The sequence below is a fragment of the Varanus komodoensis genome, unplaced genomic scaffold (genome assembly GCF_004798865.1).
Source record: "Varanus komodoensis strain SLA01 unplaced genomic scaffold, ASM479886v1 scaffold35, whole genome shotgun sequence".
NCBI classification, from domain to species: Eukaryota; Metazoa; Chordata; class Lepidosauria; order Squamata; family Varanidae; genus Varanus; species Varanus komodoensis.
This window is the reverse complement of record NW_025335856.1, coordinates 3,375,079-3,402,542: the sequence shown is the minus strand read 5'-3', so window position 1 is coordinate 3,402,542 and position 27,464 is coordinate 3,375,079.

Here is a 27,464-nt window from a genome sequence, read left to right as displayed (position 1 = left end):
TCTTCAAGCATTAATAAGGAAAACCACTAGCCCCCAAACATGGTTTCCATGCCACAGGAAAGACGAGGAGACCTGAACCCTCGTGCCACTGTTTTAAAATGTTCTTTAGAAAATGAAGGCTGCTTTCTGCCATCCTGCCTTTCCGTGGGGTGCTTTGAGTCTTGTGCAAATCGTTCCTCCCATGCCAGTATGAGCAAGAGAGGAGGGAGCCCAGATGAGAGGGAGCAGCCTGCAACACTTTCTCTTTCCTTCCCTTTCTCCTTCGCCTCCTCCGCCTCCACCCCACAACCTCTGCTTTTCCAATGAGATCCCAGTGTCTGCTTCCCCCCAGCTAATTAGCACCACAGATAATAAGCCAGTTTCACAGCTTCACCGTGGATCAATGTCTCCACTAACTGGGTTAATTACACATCACTTGGACATTTGTTTCCTGTAAAGACAAACTTGACAGAGGGAAATATGTGAGTAAATACTTACCCACAAAGCACTGCTGTTCTTCAGGAGCAAATGCCTGGATATTGTCTGGTCTACTCCCGGGAAGGCAAAGGTACAATATCTCTGTAAAGGTACCCCTGGAATTGTGAGGGAAGCACATGGCTATGAGTGCCCCCCCCCCACAACACACACACACACTCTGCCCCAGTTCATGGTCTGCAAGCCCTCCTCTCCTGACCACATGCTGGACCTAGAATCAATAGTCCCGGTATTTATTATTCAAGTATCTTTATCCTTCACCGCAGCCAAAAAGCTTACCTACACTCAGAAAAATAAGACAGTCCCTGCCCGTGGGCATGGACTTTAGAAAGATATGACACACAAGGCAAAGGAGTGGGGAGGAAGTGGAAAGTATCAGTCTTTCCGAAGTCTTTCAATCAGCACAGCCTAATCATTAGGTATGCTTAATGTGCATGGACTTGGGTTAAGGTTTATGATGCCCAAGCTCTGAGCCTATTTTCAGAAGACGGACCTCTGGCTTCTGGGTTTTCTTTTTACCCTAAACTGGCAGTGCTCAGTGCTTACCAATAGACATTACCACCACCATGCTCCTGAGTGTGTGTGCTATATATGTATACCCTGAAAGGCTGCCACCATGTTGCTAGACATCTGTGTCTTCAGCAAAGGCATTGCTTGCAGAAATGTACCAGGTAAGGCTTTTGTGGAAGGAGAGGCGAAGCTTTCTCAGCCCAAAGGGCAGGCTTTTTCAAGTCCCTCCTGGGGTCAGGTCTGCAGCTGTGAGTGAGGCCAGGAGCAGAGGCAAGGGGCCTCTCATAAGTTTCTACTTTTATTTTTAAACAGATATATTAATGTGCATTATCATATGAAGTTTAAATTACTTCAGTTCTAGCAAGGCATGCTAATGGAAGCATTTGGGCTGATACGCTGTGACGTTTGACTGCATTTTTCATCCATCGCCGGGTTACTGATCTAAGAAAAGCCAAGCAGAGCCATTTTTCCAAGTACATTCAGGAGAAGCAAAATGTGCATCAAATAATAAATGGGGGAAGGGATGTCTGCACAGGTGGAATATTGTTCATGTGTCTTGCTTATGATTTAAATAAGACTGAAATCATGTACTTGGGGAAGTACAGAAACCCGCAGAAGAGAAGCAGATGGCATCCTGCTTGGGAAATGCGGGATGGGTGAGGAACTGGGTGCTCAGTAAAGTGACAAGCATGCAGAGCTAATATGTCACGCCAAATCATAGCTAGGAACTTTTGAAAAAATTATAACTTGTTGTCTATGAATTGAGAGAAATGCACAGCTCATAAGAAATGCTGTAAAGACAAAAGACAAAAACTGCAGAACTAAGCATAGATATTCACTGAAGGACACAACATCAGGCCTCAGAAGAACCATGGTACTAGGCCTCATTGACTTCTCTGCCCTTTTTTACTTCCACTCAGAAATATCATTTGGTAAGAAATGTTCACCTTTATACTGAGGCATATGTTCCTGAAGCAATTCTTAGGAAGTCTGTGTCATGTTTTTTGTTTGTATCAACTGTTTTGTATTTTGTATTTGCTCTGAGCTCTTCTGTCATATACTTAAGCAATTCAAAAGCTGCATGAGATTCGGAAGCAAAAGAAAACAAGTAGGCATTATCTCAGGATCCTCCATCAAAACATTCGGTGAGCCCATACCAAAAGGCAGAAATCAACCTGCATACCAGGAGACACTGCTCTGAGAACAGGCTGTGGGATACATTAGCTACTCACCTGTACTCAACCTAAATACAGAAATCCATAAAATCCTGGGGCAAGAACCCGAGCGTGAGATAGGTCCTGCCCCTTATCAGCCTGCCTTGTCACCAAGATAATTAGATAGCATTTTTCCAGCCATTCAGCACTGCTGTGTATCCTCAACAAGAGCTAAATTTCCTCTGAATAGGGCAGCTTCATTTTTCCATCATGCCCATCAGGATGTGGGAAAAACCCTAAAAAATAGGTCAAGTGTATGAGAACACCGACTCAGATCCTTTTTAACCAAAGCATATAGACTTCTAACCAATACCTTCCTTCTCTTTCTGTTCATGATTGAGATCACTGCTCACTTTCTGCAAAGGAGAAACTTACAACAGCTGAACTGTGGGCAAACAGGAAGGTTGAAAAATCTCTCCGAATTTGAATGAATTCCCCCCAATTAGTGCAAATGTACTCCATAGACCAAACCAGGACTGATTCAGTCTACTGAAGAAATCAAATCGGGAGTCAGAAATGAGACAGATACAAATGGAAGCTCAGGAATTTGTTAATTTCGGGTGGACATGTGCTCATGCTCTGAGCTACACAATGGGCATACAAAAATGGACGCCCCCGGAAACCTTTCCAAGTCATCCCAGTGGCTGGCGTGAGTAGTCCATCTCGTCCACTCTCATCTTGATTGCATCTGATTTATTTTGTCCCAGAGGATCCAATGGGAGACACCTGAGAACCAAGCTTGCCCATATTCGCAGAGCCCCTTCCCTTCATCTGCAGAGTCTTCATCTAGATTTTATTTCTTCATCACACCCCAGTGGGACAGAATATTGTGGGGAAGAGAGAGAGAGAGAGGTAGAAAACCTACTTTCAAATCGAGGGAACTACCCAAAGCACACCAAATCTGTTGTTAGAATGGTACATCTCTCTAGCCTGGAGCAAGAGTGTTCTTTGGACCCCAGCCCAAATACACTGAATCTGGGTTTGTGCAGCAATGTTTGGGTGTGTGCATAGATGTGTGCACACCACACAAACTTGAGGGTGAACAACAGCCTTCCTGTGAGAGAAAGACGAATTGTGTAGCTCAACAGCAATTTCAGAACCCGCTCGAGCTTTGTGCCATGCTGTGAAATCTCAATGCACCTCAATGAGACTCAAAATTGGTTTACATTCCCTTGTATGAGTTTATGGGTTAGTAAAAGCTGATTTATTCCACTCACTTGCCACTTCAGGATATTACTGCCAAGGCATCTGTTGGGAAAAAGCTCGGATGTCATTACGAACTTGCTCACACTGTATCCCTATCCCCATAGGCAACAGACGAGCACTTCTGGATGGATCACTCACAGAAAAACCCACCTATGTGAGTCTCCATCCCTCCCATCATCCGGACACTGGACTATTAACTAATTAGAGCAACTTTGGTATTTCTGGATGGTTCCTGTACTGTCCAGATTGTGGTCCAAGAAACAGGCATCCCTTTGCTAGCATGCCATAGCCCTCCCCAGTCTGGTGCCCTCTAGATCAGCTGGACGACAACTCCCATCACCCCCAGCATTGTCCTCATTGGTTGGGGTGGTGGCGATGGAGTACAACATAGGTGGAGGATACTGAGTTGGAGAAGTCTGCAGCATGGCATGCTAGCAAATTGTACTCCTGTTTCATGGACTGCAATCTCCAGGACCATTTCTATGAAACAGCTCTCAGATGTTGTTGCCTCAGATTCAGAATCAGAACTAATAGAAGAGGCAGGCCTGGAACGTGCGGCCAAAATGCCAGCACAGAGAGAGAGTCCAGATTCAAGGGGAAGCAGACATTGTCAAGTTCTGTGAGAAATGTGGCTGTGCCTTCAGAGATGAATGGAGGTGGATTAAATATCCGTAATATAATTGTGAGCATTCGATAAACAGCCAGGCCAACTGAGAAACATCGGGCATTATCCATGAGTGGCCCATAAGTGCAAGAAACACCTTGGAGGTGAAGTCATCGCTCTGCTAGAAGGTTGGAGCAATTTGCTGTCTTTGTAGCTGCATCTCTGAAAAATCCAGTGGCCCTCCAGACTCTGTCCAGAACACATCGGAGGGCGCTGTCCACTGTTAATTATCACTCCCTGTATGTCCACTTTCCAGGCTGCACATGCCTTCGTTTAGCCAACATGGCACCATTCATGCTCAAGAAGAAGGAAGTAGCACATCTGGGGAAAACCCAAGTTTTGCAGAAATGCTCAGTGGTCACAGAATGTGGGCTGAGAGTTGGGAAAGGAAAAGGAAGGCCATAGAGAAGGTACAGTGGGATGGAGTATCCCTGAAGAGGGCACACCTGAATAATACTTACACATCACCTCCATTCCCTTCCCTGCTGCATCAATTTCCGGACAGCCAGAACTGGCTAAACTATTTGTTCATAGCATCTCACTTTCCATTTTCCCTCTATTCCTGGTGTTCCTGTGGCGGTTCTGTGGGCTGCTTCCTCTCCCGCTCTCAGCTCCAGCTCATCCCCCATGAAAACTCTTTCCCACTTAGAGCTTGGCTGTCTTGATTTCAAGGCTCTGGAGTAAAAACCCAATTTTAAAACAATTTGAAAGCAATTTTGCAGGAAGCCTCGAGAAAAGAGCCCTGCGAATGCCAGCTTCATTAGGATCAAAATAGTCACTTGGCACTAACAGGGAGAAGGGGGATGTGCCCAGAAGGTGTTGATCTGCTCTTTATTGGATCTGAAGAAGTTTGTCATGTGCTGCTGGGGCTTCGCAAGGACCGGAGGGAATGGCCAAACCCTTTCAGGCACTGTGCAATCAAGGTGTATTTCCTCTTCTGCAAAGGCTCCTCCCAGGGACTGTGCTGGATCTTCTGCAAAAGCACTTCAATAAACCAACAACCATTTGACTGGCTTAGCAGTGCCATGCTGTGACCATCTGTTCAAAAGCAGAGGTCATAACCAAGAAGTCATAAAGCTGCAGCTCCGAAGGGCCAGCCTGGAAAAACACAGGCCTCTTCAGGATCATAATCAGGGTTCTTGTCACCTCTGTGTGTTCTTTGGGAAGTCAGACCACTTACCTGCACACGTATTTGTGATCGTCCGGGGCACGGACAGCGGCAACTGATAAGCAGAGATGGACATACATCCGCTTTGCATCCCAGGTGCCTCAACTCCATTGCAGGACCAGATGTTCGGAAGGCTGAAGTTCCTTCCTTGTTTCTTCTGTTCACTGATTTACCAGATTGGCAAACATAAAAATATAAAATTAAGTAGCTCTTCCCTGCCCAGCAAGGCCCTCAAAAGCAATGTACAATTTAAAAGAATGCAATAAAACAATCCACAACAGAATAAAAGCCTCAAACAAGCCAGAAAAAAATATTAAAATCCAGCAACAGCTCGGCAAAATGGTCAGGTCCTACTGCCCATCTTAAACCCAGCAAGGATGAAGTCCAACTGAGGGAGTTCTAAAGTCAAGACGCAGCCTCCAAAAGGTCCTATTTTCATCAGACTCTTTGTATTTATGGTAGACCGTGTGTGGCATCACCCAACACTCTCGGAGACCTTTTTATCCTGATTCCCAAACACAGCTCTAGAATGAAAGCACTTGGCCCTGGGCAATTCCTAAACCCTTTCCAAAAGGGACTAGACCCCAGCCTGTGCCAGGACTGGTTTAAGCTCTTGGCAGTGAGTACTCAAACAGAGTAAGAAAAGAGAATACTAGAATATGATGCTCTCTGAGAGAACTTTGAAGACCAGGCAGAAGACACCCTGGGAAAACATCAAGAATTGCCAAAAACATTCCGCAGGTATACTTTGGAGTGCCTGACTTCAGCTTATACTTTACAGCTCTTCAGACCAAATTTTCAACGCATGTTATAGAGACCAGTGCTCAATTCAGTGGGCCCTGATGGAGCTCCTGGTTGGAATTCCCTCTCAGCAAGCTCGCCCCTTGAGGTCACCTTCTTCCACCCTTCTAGCCAGCCTTCATCACCCCTTTCTGAACCAGGGGGCTCTTTGAGAGAGGGAAACCTAAAACAAAAACTAAATTGGACACCCCATTGCAAGATACTCACCCAAGTTATAGCAAAACAAGGCAGAAAATCCAAGTTCTAAGTTTTGGATCCTCCTCAGCTGAAAAAGGGGGGAAGATCTAAGTCTTTTGCTATATTCAAACACTCATGTATTTCACTATCCTTTCACAAGCTGGCTCCCTCAAGATACTTTGCAGTTTAGTACCCATCAGCTGCAGTCAGCATTAGCAATGATCAAGAGTTCTTGGATTTGTAGTCCAAAATCTCTGGAGAGCACCAGGTAGAGAAACTTTTAAATGAGCTTTTTTTTTTTTTTTTCCAAAACTGAGATACAAAAGTTTTGTATCTCTGATACAATAGAACCAAGAGGCACATAAATCTTTTTCATTCATTTCATTATTAATATTAGAAAACACAGTGTTTTAAGAAAAGTGACAGCAAAAGAAGCTTATCAGTTGATTCCTGGCAGCTGGAAAACAGAAGTAATAAAATATGGGAGGACCACCAAGGGACTATCTGTGAAAAGATGGGATGATAGAATACAGCTAAATGCATGTTCGGAAAATGCACAAAATCAGAGTACTGAAAGGCTTAGAAAGCATGATTGGTTTGTCAAAACTTGGCATCCTTTAGTTTTCTTTGCCAAAAAAATCTGTGTTACCCTTAGCCCTTTGTCCAACTAGCTTAACGTCTGGAAAGATGCTTTCACTCCAGTACATCAAAAATGCCTGTGCACTTTGAGAACATATGGTCCACCTAAATAACTGGAGAAGACCCAAAATGCTGAGATATTCTACCATCACTATGTTCTCATCACATCTGTGATTTTCTTGTTCTTGCTGATGTGTGTGTATATGAAAGAGCAAACATTGAATTGTTATTGTTCAAACTGTGATTTGCATGGTAGCAAAAGCAAGCATTTCTACTGGGAAGGATTGGAGCTCTCCAGAACTGGTTAAAATAAGCCAAAAACGAAAAACAAGAACCTGAAACATCTTATCCTATGGGATTCAAACATCTATTCTCCAATATGTTGGTGAATTCTTTCCATCAAATAACAGCATCAATGGTTGTGCTTTGGGAGATATGGTCATCTTTTCAGCTTAAGTTCTCACTGTGTTTCACAAATAATCTTAAATTATATCTCAATGAGGAGCAAGACATGTCTCTTATTGACTCTCTATTTTTTGTTATCCTGTCTGTATAAAATCAGGAAGGATTTTCATTTTCTGCTCCCTGATTTCAGTATTTTTCTTTATCCCTATTATAGCCCCTAACCTCTAACCCTGATGGAGCTGCTCATCTCTGTGTCCTTCTGGAATGGCAACACCGGAAGTTGGCCCTATTTAGAATGGGAAGATGAATACCTAGTAGAGTCATATCACCCCACATGGCCTGGCTGTCACCTGTCCAGTAGGACTCTTGTGGTGTTCTTACTTTCCTACCATCATAGTTTGCTTATTTACCTGCACAGGTGCTTCCATCATCTCCTGAGGCCCTCTTCTGGTGATCATGCTGAAGGAAGCCAGATAAGAGACACGGCCTTCTTGGTTGTGACACCCTGCTTCTGGAAAGTCCTCTGCACAACCAAAGACCTGTACCTGGTGGCGCCTACATTGCTGATGTCTACTTTGTTATATTTTGGGGATCAAGCAAAGTTGCTTATTTTCTCCCACACTGCTTATTGTTATTGCTGCTGCTGTTGTTACATTTCAGTATTTTCCAAAGCTCTTCAACAGTTTACAAAATTAAATCTGAAAAATGCAATTATAAAACATAATGTAAAATAATGTATTTAGAAAAAAAGCAATTAAGATCTATCAACACTAAGAATACCAGGTCCTATGAAAAAGAGTTATTGTATGCTGTAAAATGCTTGGGATGTCAGGAAAGTCTTAATCTGGTGCTGATAGGATAACAATACTGAAGCCAAAATGTCCCGGTCCTTGGTTGCTACACTCCAAACCCCTCTTTCAGAGACCTAGATCTCTATGGATGCTATTTCTCTGCTCTTTTGTTTTGTATTGCATCATTCTACGTGTTTCCATTTTATTTTCTGTTTTACCCATCTGTAAGGCATTTTAGTCTTTCAGCTGCAGGTAATGTGTCCTGGTAATGTTGATTATTAGCCAGAATAAAAATATAATGATTTGTTAATTGATCATTCTTGCCAACCCTCCTTCCTGCAAAATCGAGGAATCACATGCAGCATGGGGAGATGGCAGAATTGCCAGCCAGCAGGTCAGTGCGCAGTGAGTCCAAAAGGTCCACAGGTGCTTTGCCAGGATTTCTGAAGAGCATGGCAATGAGCCTTCCCAACCCACCCCAATGGATCCCATTGTTCTGGCCAGACTTGAACTAAATCTTCCAGAAGAGGCCAACTCTTTCCCCAGCCTCCCTCGCAGCTTCTGCTGAAGAGTTGTGGCGTACCGAAGAGGAATGGCACCCCTATTAGCAACACATCAATACTGTTTAAAGCACCATTCCAAAGAGAGTCCATCAGCCCCATTAATGCACTTAATTTCTCCCCAGCTCTGGTGTGGATGTAAATAATTGTGCAGTGGCGGCCCTCGTGCTCCCTGTTCTTCAGCCAGACAGATTACCCTGTGCTTCATCCCCAGATATGGCTGCAAGGCACAAACATCATTTATGAACATTGATCGTTCAGAAGGGCAAGCATATAATGCACCACAAAATGAGATTTTAATACTTGCTGAAAAAATTACAGCATAATCGTAAGGGCTGTCTTTTTATCCCCCAAGCAAAGCTTCTTTCCCATGGCTTAAAAGGAAACAGGAGAAAGCTGCAAGAGATCCTGATGTTTGTCTCTGAATACCGTCATGCCTCCAATCTCTTCTTATCATAAATCAAGTTCCGAATCATGCAGCCATAGAGAAGGTTCCCCGCTGCAGATACCTAGCCCCCTATGCACAGGGGGCAGCAGATCTCGTGACAAGTGGGGAGCGCCAGTGGGCTTCCTTGATCTCTTCCTCACATAATTCTAAATGTGGGAGCAGGGCTAACTTATCAATAGGGTTGCATGAATTCACACAGAGGAATACCAGTGGTCAGCAAAATGAAATAAAACAAAATTGCGTTATATTTCTTTCTCATATCAACTCTATTTTCACTCCTGTCTAGTAGAAGACTCATTCCAACATATAAATCAGCTCTAAGGCCAGAAGCATTTGCCAGCAGAAGAAAACAAAGCATAGAAGATCTGGATAGATTCTACTGGTTTCCACAAAAGGCTCTCCCACATCTTCCTTTGATTAAAACAAGATCTGCCTCCACAGTGCAATCCTTTGGGTGCCTCCTCAAAAGTAAGCATCACTAAATTTGGTAGGACTGGCCACATTCCCTTCAGGAGGATTCACCTTTAATGGAAGAAGCCACATCCCTTGCAACACTGCAGGCACACGGGTGTTTGGCCAACAATCACTGTAAAAAATGCATGGTGAAGGACGCAAGGCACATACCTGGGAAGTGGCGCTAATCGTAATGATTCAAGAGTCAGCACTGGTCAACCCGGAGTAAGAATCCAGTCCCACGCAAGCGCCAGTTAAAGGCAGAGGGGGGATATCTATTGGCCCAGCTGTGTTTTGACTTTGATCAGGTCCAATGGCTTGTCTCGCATTTAAGCTGTGGAGTCACCGCAGTTAAAGCTTTCCTCGCAGGGAAGTGGCCAGGCCCCTCAACCATTGGCAATGTCCTTTTCGGCACCTTTTCTTGCTCTCGCTGTGCTCAGTTCCTGCTCAGCAGCATCCCTGATAAAACCCAACTGAGATGGGAGTAGCCACAATTCATCCCCTGCTGGGAAGCATCTCAGGTCAATATAGGAACATGTCGTGCAATTCACTTCCAGCCGGTTGGGTCTCAGGGCAGCCACATGCCACAACTCTTCCGAAGAAGAAATGCTTGGATGACTCTTTGATTCTTTTTTTGCCCCGCTCAAGAGACCAGGTGCGGTGGTGACTTTCTGATCAAAGAACAACTCATCCTTCAGCACCATGGACAGCATTTGCTTTCTGTCCATGTCACTGCTTTCCTCAAGAGCCCTCTAGGCTATTTCCAGCATTCTGAGCCAATTATTCTGAAACAAACGGAGGTCACTTAAAACAAAAATGCTCCCATGTTAACAGATGTATCAGTATTCCTGCGCACTCCACACGGACTCAAGAATGTCACCAAATGGCACATTCCCCGGACATACACTGCCGTTTTATTTCCATGACAAATGCTGCGAAATGGACAAGTTGTCTGACACATGTCAAGAGTCATTCTTGTGTCATGGCACCTGAATAGATTCTGATAAGACACTTGACCTCTTGCAGCTCTTGCCTTTACTCTTCTGGGGCTGCACACACCTAAGCACTCTTTAAACGTTATTCAGATATTGTAGAATATCAGACCGAAAGAGCAACACATGAATTCCCATGACCCTGTGGTGGCAGGGATCTGGATCCATAGTGTGCAAAGAAATTGCAACCAGTCAAAGAAAACATGGAGAAGAATTTGGCATGTGAAGCAAAAGATGTGGATTCCACCCTCCAACTCAGCCAGGCACACCTTGCATGAGTCTGAATCAGCAGTACAGCCAGTTTTTTTAATTAATCTGCTCACGGATCAGAGCTCACCTGTTTGTAAAGCTCACCTTTGTGGTTCAACTGCATTTACTGTTATGGTGGTTGTGAACTTCAGAACATGTGCAATCTCTGTCTAAACAGTGCCATTTCTGGCCATGTGCTTAGTTTAGCCTTGTTTGGTTAAACGACCTACATCCACCACAGAACTCCAGCCTTGGCTCTGGCTCAGCAAGGAAAACAGGTGTAGTTCAACTTCTTCTGTCCTCCACATACCCACTATCAAATGAAACAACCACTCAGGAAGGGTGTGTGTACCACGGTGATACAAATTTTCCAATTGTGTAATTTTCCAAGTTGCGTGATTCCAAGTCTGGATATTGCCCATGTATCTATGACATGTACGTATGGCACAGCATCTCTGATTGAAGGATGACTCTCTTGTCTTACACAAGGAAAATAATGGACTTGGAGCATCTTCACCCATTGCTACTTTGGACAAGTCAAGTGCAGCCTCGTGCAGCAGAATCAGCCAGCAGAATTCATCTCTGTGCAATCAGAAAAGGCTAGCAGAAAATACAGAATTGATCACAGGCTTCTGCTTGCACGGTCCTGCAAGGAGCCCGTGCTTAATTTCTCAGATAGATAGATAGAATTCATTTGTTTGGGCCATAGGTCATAACAAAAGCTATCATTTCATATACAGTACACCGAACTGCAAGATCTAAACAGTCATTGATCATTTAGCAATCTACCAGATATGCAGAAAAAAGCACTGATGCACACAATCTGCTACAAAGCCATATAAAGTCACCTTTCCAGTTATGTGCCTCTTCCTAATGGCTCGTGGAAGATCAGGATTTTGTCAGTTTGGTTCCAGTGAGAAGCAATGTCCCTGGGCTTTGAAACAATGCAGCCCAACACACAGTGGGCAACATTGTCCAATACATCCTCCCCCATAAATACAATTGTTTTCATTAGATGGAACATCCCTGAAGCAACCATCAAAGAAAGCAGAGGGGATCTGTTGGAATCGTAAGAGGATCCAAGCCTCCCTGCCGGAAAACTTTGTGGCATAATTTCTAGATGAAGAGATTCTGGAGTTGCACACTGGGGAGGGGAGCAAAAGAAGTCCTGGAAGCTTCTTCCTCACTGGTGGATGAGAGATGCCTTTGAGGAAATTAGCAGAATCCAACTTTAAAGAAGGAAGAGAAAAATCTATCATGAATTAATCACAACAGGGCATCTTTGCTCAGACTTCTACAAAACTCCAGTGTAATAATTTAGTGGTGAGAATACCCCTCTAATGAGCTTTGAAGAAACGGCAGGGTTCTTAATGGCCTCCTTAATGAAGAATCATTTAGGCTTTTATTAACACTGAGGAAAAACACATGGTTTTCAAGAGCTATTTGGAGCTTGAAGAAAATGAATAATCACCTGGAACACTGAAACACAAACTCCCTAATGGGCCCCCACTCGTGGTGTTAAGCAATATCACAATTTATTGGTCTTGCAGTGAAGACTTAGTTTGGGCTCTCAGACAGAAAATTCCAACAGTTCATGTTTCTGACAAATGCCTTCAAGCAACAGATGCTTCCCAGGTGTTCCAAGAAGTAAGGGAAGACTTGAAGCTGGTTCCATGTTTGTTTTGCATCCTGCAGTCCTGTTTGTGGCCTTCCCATTGCAGCATCTCATGGCCACTGTGGGACCAGAAGGGTGGGTGAGCGAGGGTTTGCATGCCTAACCCAACAGGGCTGAATTCTTAGTGGGGAGTCCCCACTGGAACGGAACTCTGTTTTGCAACTAGCAAGCAAGGGGACTTGGTAACAGAGAAATGTTCCAAACTGATGACAAAAGAAGGAGCAGTTATTTCATGTCTGTGTGACTACCAGAGATATAATGAATGAAGAGAGCCATACAATTCGCAGAGATAGCAGACCACCATAGACTATGGTTAGCAAGGGCCTTCCTGAGCTCCATTTGCTGGCTCACTTTAACTGGATGTTACGTAGACCTTCTGCATACAAAACATCCATTCTGCCACAAAGATACAACCACACTTCCTCTGTACTGGATCTGCTACCATTCCATTGGTCAGGGTTCGGTCTGCCTATTGGCACCCCTTCCCCAAATTCCAGCAAGTGGTCCCATAGAAGTCAACTGTATGCTTGGCCAAACACCCCAACAGAAGATGATAGTGAAATGTCCTCCATTTCTATCTAACTTATAACAGTGATTCCTAAATGTGTATCTTTAATAGAAATCAAAATATGCATGTTTTGTGCAAATAGGAACTCAGTTTTTACGCCTGCGATCTGTTTCTTGTTATTGGCCAATCATCCACACAATCAGAGGCACCAAGAAGTGGAGGACTGCAGGGCTTTGGGGTGTGTGGCTAAAGAAAAGCGCCCTGCTTGCTGTGCATGCCCTTGCTGTGCATCACGGGGCTCAGCGGTGCTGTCAAGAGCGTGCAGCTTGCAATACCAGTGTGGTGAGCAAGGTGCCACTGTTCCATGTGTGGATTCCCACTCTGGCTTAGAACAGGCTTGCCCTGACTTTCTACTAGTTTGTGCTCCCACCTAGAGAGCATCTCACCAAGTCTGATCCATTGCACATCTTCTTGTTAAGCTCAGAGTCCATAAAGATGTGGCCCAGGGACAAGAATCTTCATTCCAGGTCATCTGCACTTCCAACAAGCCCACTGGGCCACCTCTGTGTTACCTGGCACAAGCAGAGAGCATAGTTGAGGATATACCTTCTGCTCCATGCAGCCGAAAGTGGCCTGGAGTCTGGATGCAGTCTTTGGTGGCTGTGCCCTGGCAAGCGGGCAAGCTCAGGATGGGACTTTATGCCTTTTCAATGGGATGGGCTAAGCATCCCCCGTGGCAGCTTTACCGAAGGCACATAATGAGCAAAGTGCCTCTGGGACCCCTGCCTGGGAGGGCTGGACATTCTTCGGAGGATGTTGGGTTCTTAATCAAGCCAGAGAGCTTATTTCAAATTCAGATGGCTAGCAGCTAGCAAGCAATTACAGAGTTAATTAAATGGGTATCCATGCCTCACAACATAAAACAAGATTCCGGAGGCATCTGCTGAGTATTGGATTTCAGAGGAACAGATGAGAGGGAGGGAGAAGCCAAAGGGGGGAGAGGAGAAAAACCACCTTGGTGTTGATTATTAAAAAATGAAAGGGACGCTCGGCCTCCCCTCACATGCCTTGATGTGCAAGATTTGCAGGGAGCTGTTGCTTCATTTCAAAGGTCTTTGCTCCTGCCTGGTATGCAGAGAAGAAGAAAGGGCCTTTGCCAAATTTAGTTGAATTAGTCAATAATATTTCATTAATAACAGAGGCAATCTTGCAAGACTTTTTAAGTATGGACACGGTAATCACCATTCCAGTTCCAGTTAAATTTATTTCTCAGCATGTTCTGTCAGTGGTAAAACGAATGCTAATATTACGATTATAATTAATCTTTATGCTTGAAATGGTAGTTAGGAGGAGGAGAGGAGCAGAAGGTGGATTTAGAGGGAGAACTAGTAGGTGGAGTGAGCCGGGATTGAGTGGCCGTTTCTCTAGCCTGGAGGTGCTCTATGTTTCTGTATTGAAACTGGAAGAACGTTTCACTCCCACTGCCACTAATAGTGGCTTTTCAGCACTGCCTGCCTGCCTCAAAGCTGACTTGGAGAGTGGAGTATTCATCTGCAACCCCAATCCAAGTTTGAACCTGCGCCTTCAATTCTGTCAGCCATCCTATGTAGAAATGGAAATTATGAAAGGTGTATGAAGAACACAAACACACACACAAGCACACACACTATGAAGTAGCCATCCAACTAAGTGCCATACACCTTTTTGGAATACAATTCCCACCATTCCCAGTCAGCTTGATGATTGCTCCATTGATGACGATGGTTACTGGTTGATCGATTTCATTTCATTTTTCTTCTGCTTCAGCTCTCTGTCCTCTAGAAAGAGAGCTAGAATTAGTATTTAATTTCTCTTCTTAAGCTTCAATTCTTAGATTACAATAGCTGGGAAGATTAAGAAAATCAAACTGGGTCCTCCTCCAGGCAATAAAGATCTGCCCCCACCAGCCCACCAAACATCTCTTGGGGGACCCTGTTCCTGATGGGAAATGGGCATGCAAAGAGATTCATGGCAGAATCAGCTGGTTCTCCTGGGATTCGGCTGCCCAGGCCTGGCTCTCTCATGGCCCCATTTCCCAGCTGAATCTGCTCCCGCCAGCCTCACGAACAGCTCCCTGGCAGGCTGGCAAAGACTGGGTTGGGTGCTAGCCAGATTGTGCTGGGACAACAGGGAACAGAGACAGATAATATTTGCAACCCCCCTCCCAAGCTTCCATAATCATGTATATGATGGAGAAATTTTTGCTGTTCCATTCATCTCAGCATCTCAGACAACCATGGAACATATGACCGTGGCAAAACTAAGAGCGAATCCTGAGTTTTGCTTATCCCAGGATATCTTATGTTTATGTAAATCTGCTCTCAGGCTGTCTTGAGCTACCGAGTTCCATCTTTTACTGCACTTATCCCCAGGTCTGGCTCCCTCCCTGATTTCTCTCTGGCAGCCAAGAGACGCTTACAAGGAGTTGATTTGTGCATAATTAGCTGTTCTGCCCAGAAGGTGCGTTGTTACAAGTGGGCAGTTTCCTTACTTTGAAGGGGATGATTTATGGAAAGTAGGTGGGGGGGTATGTGAGGTTTTAAATTATTCAATATAAATGTAAATAAGGGAAAAGAGGGTTGAATACATTTGCGTGCAGGTGGACTGGTGAGGAGGCGAGAAACGGACAAAAGGTTGCATGCCACTTCAGAAATGGCAGCCTTCTTTTCTTAGTCAGAGGATACACAGGCCACCAATACTCTACATTTGCTCCAGAAAGCCCTCAAAAAAGGCCAAGAGGACATTATTTTTCCTGTGTAAAGAATGGAATTATAAAGGCAGCTCTACTGCTTTTTAAAAGGGTCTTCCAGTTAGCAATCAGTCCATGCTTCTCTGGTGGAGTTCCTATTCTGGGGCAGCCTTCCTCCACCTGGCACTATCCAGATGTGCTGGACTGCAGCCCCCATCATCCCCAGCCAGCATGTGATAAGGCACCTTTTCAGTAAGTTGTTGTCGTTGTTTCCATAACTAGTAGAGAAGGAGAGGAGAAGTGAAGAGCCATTGCGGTGTAGTAGTTCTGAGCGCTGGACTGGCATAATCAAGAGAGCGAGTCCCCACTCAGCTGGGAAGCCCGCTGGGCCAGTCACTTTCAGCCTGACCTACCTTGCAGGGTTGTTGGGAGGATAAAATGGTGAGGAGGAAGAGGCGCGTTGGGTTCCTTGTAGGGAACAGGTGGGATATAAATATAATATATAGTTTCCCTAGAATTGTATCCTATGTATCTTAATTACCATATTCAAGTATGATGCAGTTCAGTTTCTTTTTTGCCCCGTTTTGGCAAAAAAACAGCCACCCTCGGTGTGTTTCTCTTTTATCTTGCTCTATCCATCTTTAAGTCACTGTGCCACTACTGTTCTCTTATCATCTTGGTTATCTAATGAAATTCACCCAAGCCAAAGCTAATATATCTCAAATTTATGATTTTTTTCCATCAGGTCCACTCTCTTTTAGAAACATTGCCTTTTAGCAACCCAATCTGGGTTAAGGCAGCAGAAACCAAATGTTGTCATGACAGAGAACGCAGAAGCCTGGTTCTGTCTCTGGAGACAGATGAGTGACAGGGCCGAGACATTACGAATCAGTTTTCCTGCCATTGGCTGCGATAAGGAAGATGACACTGATCCAGAGGACTAGCAGCTTTGTGTATCTCAGTGACAGATCAGCACAGAATGGGGAAGGTCAGATAAAGAGACCTCTCTCCTTAGGCCCCCTAACAGATTGACACTATCTTAGGAGCTTGCTCGGTGGGAATGAAACCCAGTGAAGTTTTCAGCTAGGCAAACAAACCCTAGTCTGCCCAGAGCTGCTTTTGAATCCATTCCTCTTCCCAATGTACATTCCCTCTCAGCTACAGATAAATGTTTTTGCTCTCCAACATTTTATTAGACAGGATTCTCAGCAAATGGGTCAGCTTTGGAAGCGGCCAGCTAAGTAGGTGAGAACATGGCATGCAAAGATTCAACTCCTCGACAAATTCATTTAGGCATCTCCGAATTCTTTCTCACAAGAATTCTCCTGGCTGGCATCCCAATGCAAGCACATGTGAGTAACCAGACCTTGTAAGATGGGCATCACAGTTTGTGCCGTGGTTGCAAACCCGTTTCCAGAACCATGCACGTTTCCACAGCCCAGATCAGTGTGTGTTGGCCTCAGTTTTGTGGAAGTGCAGAACTAATGCAAAATGTAGTCTGTGTGCAGAATTTGGATTCCATCAAATAGTATCCGCCTTTGTGAAGCTTCTGAATCTTGTGGCAGTGACGGGGGCCTTGGAAACTCAGAAGGCAGAAACCACCAGCTAAGTGGACCAGCATTCATCTGGTTATATGGACATGCATATGGTGGGCATGTCGTGAGTGGAGCCGAATGGAGCCGGGGTCAGACTAGATGGCCCGGGAAACCCCTTCTGGCTCGCTCCGTTTCTATGTTTCTAGATGGAAAGCTGTATTTATATTTTAAAAATGGAACGTTACGCCTACATTGGTAGCAATGTGCACACAGATGCAGACTTTGTGCACCTCTGTGTCCTTGCTTGTCCATTTTTGGGGGGATGAATATGTGGCCATCCTAAACCCACAGGTTTGCATATGGTGAGTTTCTAGGATTGCAGATTGGACCGTCTCTCTGGGCGCTGCAGTTCCCAAGGAACTAGACTGGCTGTACTCACAGCCTGGCCAGGAAGGAACTTTGGAATTTGTGATCAGGAAGGAAGCTCGCCTGTAACCCATTCCCACCTTGATTTTAGTGCATGCTGATTCCTCCTTTTTGCCCAGCCTAGATGCCTGGCTGGACTCCCCTGGGGCTTCGGGTGACTCCACCTGGACAGGCCCTGCATCTCAGGTGTGGCACTGATATAAAGTGCTTGGGGGTCCCATCCTGATGTTGGATGAACCACCTCTGACTCTGCCTGCAACTGTCTGGCACTGACTGTGACATCGCCATACTTAGGGTGTGAAGCAATTCCTGTACGGAGGCCTCTTAAGAAGGATAAACCAGAGTGGGACACCTCCTGTTCACCTACAGAGGCTTCTAAGCAAAGTGTATTTAAGTATTATTAAATTTATATTCCACTCATCGATACTCCAGCAGGACTCTCTAAGTGGATTGCACGACACACAAAATCAAAACAATAAGTGACAATAATGGTAAAACAATAACATAATAACATAACATAAAATAATAACATAATAGCATTTTATACACACACACACACACACACACACACACAACATATATCTGAAACATATATATAACATCATAATAACATAAACAATGACATGATAGAACAATCAACCAATAATGAACATTACATAAACACAAACTGTTTTCACCTGGCACAGAAAAGGTCATAAAGAAGAAGGCAGGCCAACTGCCCTTGGGAGGCTGTTCCACAGATGGGGTGCAGCCACTGAGAAAGCCCTGCTTCTCTTTGCTCCTCCAGAAGGCCTCCAAACCCGGTCGGGTAGGTGCATATGGGGGCGGGCATGCCTTCAGGTATCCTGGTCCCACGAGTTTCTCACTCGTGTGCACAGCGAAGAGGCTGCTCCGCATTCCCATATAACTGACTAGCCTTCGCTAGCCTGGTGCTTTCCAGAGGTGCTGAGAAACATTGCTCAACAGATCGCCTCCACTCCACACACGCAGGCACTGCCTTCAAAGAACTGGCCTGACAAGGACTGATGTTAGTGCCTGATGCAGCCTTAAGATAAGCAAAACAAGCTTTGCAAAGCCATATTTTAAATGCTGGATAGATCATTAATGTTCTATTATTCATCAAAAGCCCCAGAGAAGCAGCAGTCCACAAATCAACTCCCCTGGTTTTAGACTGCATGACAGGAGGACTCAGAGAAATGGATGACAATATCTAGCTATCACGAGAATTCCCTTTTGCAGACGTTGCCCCTGAGTGGAAGTAGTTTGCGTGGGAAGCCGGACTGAAAGCAGGGCTTGGCCACCCAAGCAGCCAGCCAAACCTGCAGGAGAGCAAGAATTCCTGAACTGCTTTCTTGTCAGGATTGGGGTTGACCTCAAGACCCCACTCTCCGCCAGTTCTCAAGTGCGTTAGCCCAATTAGGATGGGCTGGGAGTCTGTCCAGCCACTTTTCTTATGAACTGGATAATGGACCATCACAGGCTAACCCTCAATTAAAGCAGCAGCATCTGGGCAGCCTCCTGGACACCGCTGGATGGATCAGATTGCTGTGAAAACAGCACGGAGTAATTATCAGATGTAGCAGGGAGGAAGGGAGGGGAACCCGGCCGTTCAGCTACAGTTTGATTAGTGGGCCACTCCAGCCTCAGGAGACCAGGCGCATGAAAAATGCAGGAGACTCGCTAAACATCATTACCGTGCTGGGTGAGGGGAAAGGCCTGCTTAAACAAGCACTAGAGGTACAGCTGGCAGAGCGGTGGGGTGGGGGCTTGTAAAGAGAGTCGGTCTATCAAAGCCAAGCAAACAGAGGCACAGCATGGCAAGCTGGGAAGTTTAGACTGAATCAAAGAGATCTCCAAATGTCTCCCATCATGAATTTCAAGGAGTGGGGGAATGAGCTGGGAGCAAGCACATCGACATGGGAAGTCGATTCGTGCCCAGCCGGACCGAATATCTACAAGAATGCCAACTTGGGCAGGCAGTGGCTTTCCAAGGCAGTGCTGGTGCCAGGTTTTGGAGGACAGATGAGTAGGATTTGGAGAACCAGCGAAGGCCAGGCTCACTGGAATTCTCCAAACCGTACTCCAGAACTGGTTCAGCTCACCCCCATTCTTGCTCATCAACTCTTTTTGGCTAGCTCAAATGGGAAACATTGCTCATTTTCCAACATGTGCATTTTTAAGCATTCATTTTGTAAACACAGGTGCAAGTTTATCTGCTTGCTTGCTAGACAGACAGACAACAAGCCAGCTATGGCACCTCCTCCTCCTCCTCCTCCTCCTCTCCACCTCTGTGTAGCACATCAATCACATGGGTGGCTTCACACAATTAGGGGTCCATGCAACAGAACAAGATGATGTCGCAAATTTACGTAGCCATTCGATGTGGGTCTGTTATACTCTCAGGAAGAGCAAATGAAGTTGATGGTGGCCTCAGGCAAGACAAGGCAACGTAGATTAAGAAGTCTTGCTTTCTCGCTAAGAACATCACCAAACCCCAACAACACGATGCTGGCCTAAACAAGCAAACAAAACCAAACATATTTGGAAAAGCTGTGAAGTTCCTCTCTGTGGTGCTTTGTGTTTCTCTGCAAAAGCTCAGAGTTGCTTGGTATTTCTTTTTCGAAGCTGCCATTCCAGCGGCACGGATGTTCCGGCAAGCCTGGCCCCCAGGTTCCAGCCTGATTTAAAAGATAAGAAAGAGCTATGCCTTTGACAAGCTGCATTTGTCTATGTATAAATAGTAGCCATTCAAATGGAGCGTCCCATCAATTCTGCTCGCGTGAAGCATCCGTGCCGCACTTTAAACAGCCCCAGAAGAGAGACGATGCTCCTCAGCTCCATGATTTGATGTCTGATCGGTTCGTTGCCAGAGTCACAGAGCTGCATTTGTATTTACAGAAGAAGCCTGTGACTCAGGCGATGCAATCATTTGCTTGAGCTCACTGGGAAACAGTGTATAATACCTGACCCTAGATGGGAAGCAGCTAAAGAAATATTAGCCCACAGCATGCTGGGAGCAGCCTCTGTCATTTACAATCAGGGAGAGGTTTCCTCCGGATGAGTGCTCCTCCATCGCGGCTAGTCCAGGCAAGCCAATACTCTGGCTCCTGAGCGGAGATTCCAGCAGTGACCTGGGCACACAGGAGCTGCCAGATCAGAGGCATCCACGGAGCTGCATGGGGACCAGGCACGCATGAGCCTGGCATGAGCCCCTGGAGAGATGGAGGAAGACGAGCTGGCCTGTCTCTTTCAGACTTTCCACTCAGTAGGACAGGGTGGAGTTCGGGAGACCAATTCTAGCCTCAAGCCTTGCTGGAGCTGTTGGCTCCTGAGGCCTAACTTTGATGGAGAGGACCTTTCCTGTACCACTTGTGCAGGAACGGTGGAAATGGAAGACAAATGTTGTGTCTCTCCCCATTTGTTTGTGAGGTATATGCTGGTGGCACAGAGTCCCAGAAACACACAATGCAGTTCATCCCTTGAGCAGTTAGAAGACCAGCAGACTATGGGACTGTAACCCTTCAGGTGGGGACTGGTTTCAGTATCTTCCCATTCTGAGAGAGAGAGGGGGAGGGAGGGAGGGAGGGAGGGAGGGAGGGAGGGGGAGAGAGAGAGACTGTTCCATCCTGTTCTAAAAACTAATGCAACATTCAAGGGAGGGAGGGAGGGAGGAATCTTATGGTTCTAAAAGGTGATATGAGTGATTTTTTTTAAAAAAAAATCACAGATAACTTCTCAGAGTAGCTACAGCACTTTTACCTCATGGTGAAACTGAGGCGAGAAACACTTCCTTTCTATTTATTTGTTTTCAAAAAAAGGAAATAAGATACATTGTAAAGAAAGGAAAAAAATATAGGAAAAAGGATACCAAGGGATATTATGCAAATACAGCATATAATTTCAGTATCTAACAAATCCACAAAAAGGTGAAAGTTTCTGTCTGCTCTAGTCAGTTAAGTCGTTCAAAATCTTGATCAAGGTTCCCACACAGATTAATCTAATTTATAAAATTAGTTGTAGATAATACCATAACTTTAGCATTAAAGTAAAAATCACTGAGAATGTTTTCAGAAATTCTGCCTTCTTAAAACATCAGTTAGATTGCTCATAAGGCTGGAAACTCTTCTGATAGGAAAAAGGGGTAGCTTAACCAATGGGCATGGATGCATTTCCACAAGTCTGCAGAGAGGTACTGGGGCTAATGCCCATTTGCCCCATTGCACATTCATGATAATCCAAGTGAGTGCAAATCTCCCCACAAAGTGAAAAATGAGCCCCTAAGTCCACGAAACCTGCATCACTCAGAAAAAAAATGGTGCAGAATCCACAGGCTGGATTCATAGAAAGTAGAATTTCTTTTAACCTGTTGTGGGTTTCCCTGGCATCTCCAGCTACCCTGGTGGGTCATGTGAACCAGGTCGGTTTATATAGGAACTCAAGCCCAATGAATTTCTGTGAGTACGTTTCTATGTTGCATCCACATAACTGGAACATGGCTGCGAAGGGTGGGAGCTGAGATAGCTGAACAGTGACTTGCAGGCTTCTTTTGCCTCTCCAGAAGGGATACACATTACCATTTTCCCTCTCCCTTCCCAAGCCTTGTTCGGATGTGGCAGAAATAACATAGAAGAACGGGGGCAGACTTCAGCCTAGTTCTGCCACTCAAACCAGCTCAATGGAAATTATTTATGAAAGGAAGTAGGATACAAAACTGCTTGACATTTTAAAAGGAATCATTAACATGCACTTGTGGAAAATCAGAACTGGAGTGGTTAAAAGTTTTCCCCGTCCCCCTGCTTAATTAGAGGCCAGGCTGTCTTCATTTAGTGTTCATGAAAAATTTAGCCCCCAACTGCTTTACTGACTGAGAATCAAAAGGAGTAACCAAAGCATATACTCCATGATGGGAACCAGAGACAAAAGTCCAAAAATATAGAGGGGTCTAGTAAGTCTGACATATCAGCCAACTTGAGCTCAGTTTGAGAAATCATGCCAAGCCATGGCTTGCGCCAACCATAGTCACAGCCCGCAGGAAGTTGGATCTGCATATCTTGTTGGTTTACCAGCTGCTCAGCAATCCAATTTTGGATGTTCACTCACATCTCCCTGGTGCAGCAGCTTCTGGAGATTTTCCCAGCAGTAGCTTGCACGCAAAAGTAACTAAACCACAGACAATTGCAGGACTTTTTCAGTAGTGGCACCGTGTGTGTACAACTCTCCCTGGATGTGCCCATCCAGAAGCACTTGCATTAGTGCTGGCATCAAGCAGAGCACCACCTTGCTCTGCTTAGCCTTCCAAGGTGCACAGATTTCAAGTTGTTTTAACTGCAGCATTAAATCACCGGGTTTGTGATTTTTAATTTGGTTGGCTTTATTGATTTTGTTTTGATGATTTGCTTGTGCACTGCCCTGGAGATTGGGCCACTAAAAGGCAGTACATGGAAAAGTATATTAATTAAACAAGCAAACTACAGTGAGTACAACCAAGGGTTTGCAAACAGGATTCAGACAATGATTTGATGTTCCCTGGACAGCACCATTTCCCTACCTCCTGCTCTGTCCCCCACTCTTGGCACACAGCTGAGCAACCCCTGAAAGCCAAACTCCCTTCCTTACTCTGCTGCTCTCCTTGGACCAAAGCAGCCTTTTCCTCACTGGTCCACTGAGTTTTTGAAGAGGATTCTTCCCAAGAATGCCACAACACTGCAATGCTTCACTCCAGCCTCCAAATGATTTTTATTGCATCATAAGCTGCCTTCTCCCTGTAAACAGGAGATGGGCATCTTGCTCAGCCAATAGGCACAACGTGAGGCAAGACATGAGTGTTACTAGGGAACTGAGAGCAGTCTAGAAGGGATGGCTGGGCAGCAATTTCAACAGCTACTACATTTAATTTCATTTAATTTCATTTCTGCATGGGATTGATGGGCAGTCAGGTCAGGACTCTGGAGAGCTCCCAATAAGTCTGGCCAGGCTGTGTTTCTTTCCATTTGACCTCCATGGAGAGATGTCATCTCACGGCCAGGGATCATGACAAAACTGTTCCGGTTTGACTCGAGCACTGCCGTGTGGTCTCTTCATCCAGTGGAAATGACCTAATTGGATGCAACACACGTAGCAGTGCATTAATCTAGTAAACCCTGACAATAATCCCAAACGAGGCATTACCTTGCTGCCACATCTGGCAGGCTTGACTGCTAAAGCACTATGCACACGGGGCTGCCCCTGAAGACCACTCAGAAACTTCAGCCCTGCAAAATGCTGCTGTGCATCGGTGCGCAGACGCACAGAGTTCTGAGCTGCAGGGCTGTCTGTCTGCATCCAAGCCTAGTGAGCAGCCGTGGCATCACATCTCACCACACACGTGTGGCACATGCATAGTTCTTCCAGGACTCTCCCTTGCAGAATAAGTGTCTGTTTTGTTGCTGCATCTTGAAAATTGGAGTTCTTTGTAAAGCAATGGCACAGCTCTGAGGAGGAACGGGAAATGGACTTTTGGGGTAGATATCTGACTTAATCCATCAGCGCAAGATGTGCAGTTAATCAGGACTTAATCAGGGTAGGACTTACAGCTAGGAGCCGCCTCTCTGGTGTATTCTACCCGGCCTGGGAGAATGCAGGAATGAGTAAATAACAGATTCCAGCTGCAAAAGCCACTGCCCCTGCAATTGTGTAGGCTCTTTGGAGTTGTTTATTTCTCATTTATTGAACCTTAGTATAATTATTGTTGGATTGCTTAACCCCAGTGTATCTTCATCAATGTGAGATATTTTTCTGTGTAGGATGGTTTATATCTTTTTATGTTTTCTGTTAACTATTTAGAGATGTGTTTATGTTATTGTTTGCATGTATTCAGTACTGCAAACAGAAGCATGGTTCTTCCATGAGAACCATACAAATAAATGGATGAAGATGGAGGACTGACGCTCCCAAGGTCACCCTGGGAAAGGAAGGCAGAAAAATATCCCTTGCAGTGCTGATTCTTGGCATTTGCATGATGGATCTGGGGAGAATATTCCAGTGCTACGCACACATTTTCCACCCAACCCTTAGAAGAGGTACGAAAGGCAGGCCAGTTATGCAATTTTGAGGGGGCCTGGCTAATTTAAGGACACCAAACGAGTTTGTGGGAAGGGTGAAATTCAAGCTAGGCTCAATGTAACTTGCAACTCTTCCTTTGACTGAGAGTAACATATCCGGTCAGAACGGTTGGCCAGTTCCTTCCAGAATGTTCCATTCCTGCGTTTCTCTCTGCTTTGGCATGGCACTTGCCTCCGGAAGGAACTCACAAGACTCTCTACACCTCCTCTTGCTTGTAAGAGATAAATGTCATGATTTCCCGCCCGCCTGGCTCCACACACACACGCACCCTCCAGCTGGGAAAGCCTCAAAGAAGCAAAGTGAACCATTTTATAGATAAACGATTTACACAGATGATGCTGTGGATGACCCGACGCTGGCCCATTTGAATTAATTCCAGCATCTGAGCTCCCATTTCTATTAAAACTCCATTTGCTGGGGAGGGAGTGGAAAGGTAATTATCATCCCCTCTGCCTTAAATCACTCCGTCGCTGAATTATTAAAGGGAAGAATTAAAAATAATCAGCCTTTTCCATTATACTTCATAGAGTGGAAATTAAAAGGTGTAAGAATGTTTTGTCTTTGCCTTGGATTTAAGTATTCATTTTGAAGATTTATGAAGAAATTGAAATTATTCTCTCTGTGTGCCTCGCTCATACCCTTTGTGAAAGACGCAGGCACACATATGTATGAAATAATTTGAGAAAATCTACTCTTGTAAAAATCATAAGAGAGGGGGGATGGGAGAGCAGATTTAATATTTATAAAAAGGAGAGTATGGTAGGGTGCTTTGCATTTTAATCTCTTTCTTTCTCCTGCACAATTACACCTCCAAGTGATACACCAGGACTGAGATTAAGCAGCCTACTAATTTCAGACAGGAAGCTACGAAACTCTAAGTTAGTCCTTTCAGAGAGAAATCAGCTCAGACTGATTGCTGAGCGCAGGAGAAGGATGCCTCTTGCTTGGGACATTCATGGAAACAAAGATGCTTATGAACTGTCACACCTGCTTAGATCAGTTGTCCTGTTGACCCACTTGCTTGGACAACAGAGCAGCAAGAGGCTGCTCAGGGGCACTTTTTAATGGTATGGAAAGGAAAGAATGGTGACGTTCTTTCATGCATGCAAGAAAGCAAGCTTGGGCTGCGATCCCATGCCCTCTTCTCTGGGGCAAATCTCAGGAGAGGATCATGCAACTAGGGTGAAAACAGAATCCTTCTTCCAGCCTTCCCCAACCTGACGCCCTCTATCAGCTCCATTTTGGGCACAGTTGCATCAGCCACCGCCAGCAGAAGATGATGGAGCCACAGTGGAACTGTACAGAGAAGGTACGAGGTTCAGGTCTTGGCATCTTCAGGTAAAACAATCAGCTAGCAGATGATGGGAAAGAGCCCTGCCCGAGCATCACAATAGATGTAACATTAAGCATGTTATTAGGAGCAATCTCCTACTGAATAGCACAAAAGCCTCTCCTCATGGGAGAAGGTTGAATCAGTCAGCGTTGGCTTCATGCTGTTTCCAGACTCAAATGGAGTTCACCACAAATGCCGAGGCTTTTAGAGTTCCTATAAAAACTCAGAGGCATTTGTGTCTGTGTCCGCATTAGCTGCACCGATTGACTCACTCAGATGGGGCTCAAGAACAGAGCAAAGGGCCTTGAAGGGTCCATGAAGGGCAAGGAGCACTGGAAGGGTCCATGAAGTGGGAGCAACAGATGCTATTGAAGAGCGCTCCCCTTCCAGCACAGCCAGGTGGCCACTCCATTGACACAAGATGCTCCTGGAGCACTCCATCCCTGGTCCCCCTCACAGCCAACATCACACTGGCAATTCTGCAGGTCTCCTTCTGAAAATGAGCGTGGACCACATCTTGCTGTCCACCATGGAAGGGATGGTGGGAAGGGCCTGTGGGTTTGGGGAACTGATCCCTGGGCTCATCGTTCACTGAAAAGCTCTACTTGCAGTAATACGGATGGCCACTTTCCCACTCAGCAACCCCTTGCTGGCCCAGTGCAGGATCACAGCTCTTGAGCTTCCATTCTTCAGCATTTTTCTTCCCCTCCTGTTTTCTGCACTGAACTGCTCTAGCAAAATCTCCCAGGCTGGGAATTTATTAGCCCTTTAAGTGCTTGGAAAGAACTTACAACCCTCATAATAAGACTTCAGCTTCTCCGGGGCCTTTTTTAAGGTTCTCCAATGGCCTTACAAGCTGTAATTCTGCCTCCTGACTCATTACCTGTGCCTCTGCTTCCTATCCTGGGAGGGGAAAACTAAGCAAAGACATGGCAGGGGAATACCTTGCCAAAGGTCATGTTCTTTTACACAGGGAAATGCAAGTTGTGTCATGGCACTGGAGTCCGACTCACTATGGCTTGCTGTCATTTGATGATGGACATCACTGTTGATACCAGCATGAAATACACAGAACCAAGGTTGCCAGCTTTTCTTTTCTGGAAGCTCCTATGCCTTTGGCAGTAACCTGAACCTTTCCTCCAGTAATCAATGTGGCAACTAGGAACGTGCCATTATCTCTCATTCTTCCTATTGCTCCTGTTAAATCCCAAGAGCCCTGCTGGAAAAGAAGAACAGAGAACTTCTCTGAATGAGCAGCTTCACCATGGACTGTGTCAAGGTGAGCTGTGTCGTGCTCACCTGCTCCATCCGCCCCTCCTGCCACTCATTTGTGATGGAACCTTAAAGGTTCTTTATTAAATAGGGAGCATCTTCAGATAGAGGGCCAACCTCTGGTAGCCTTTCAAA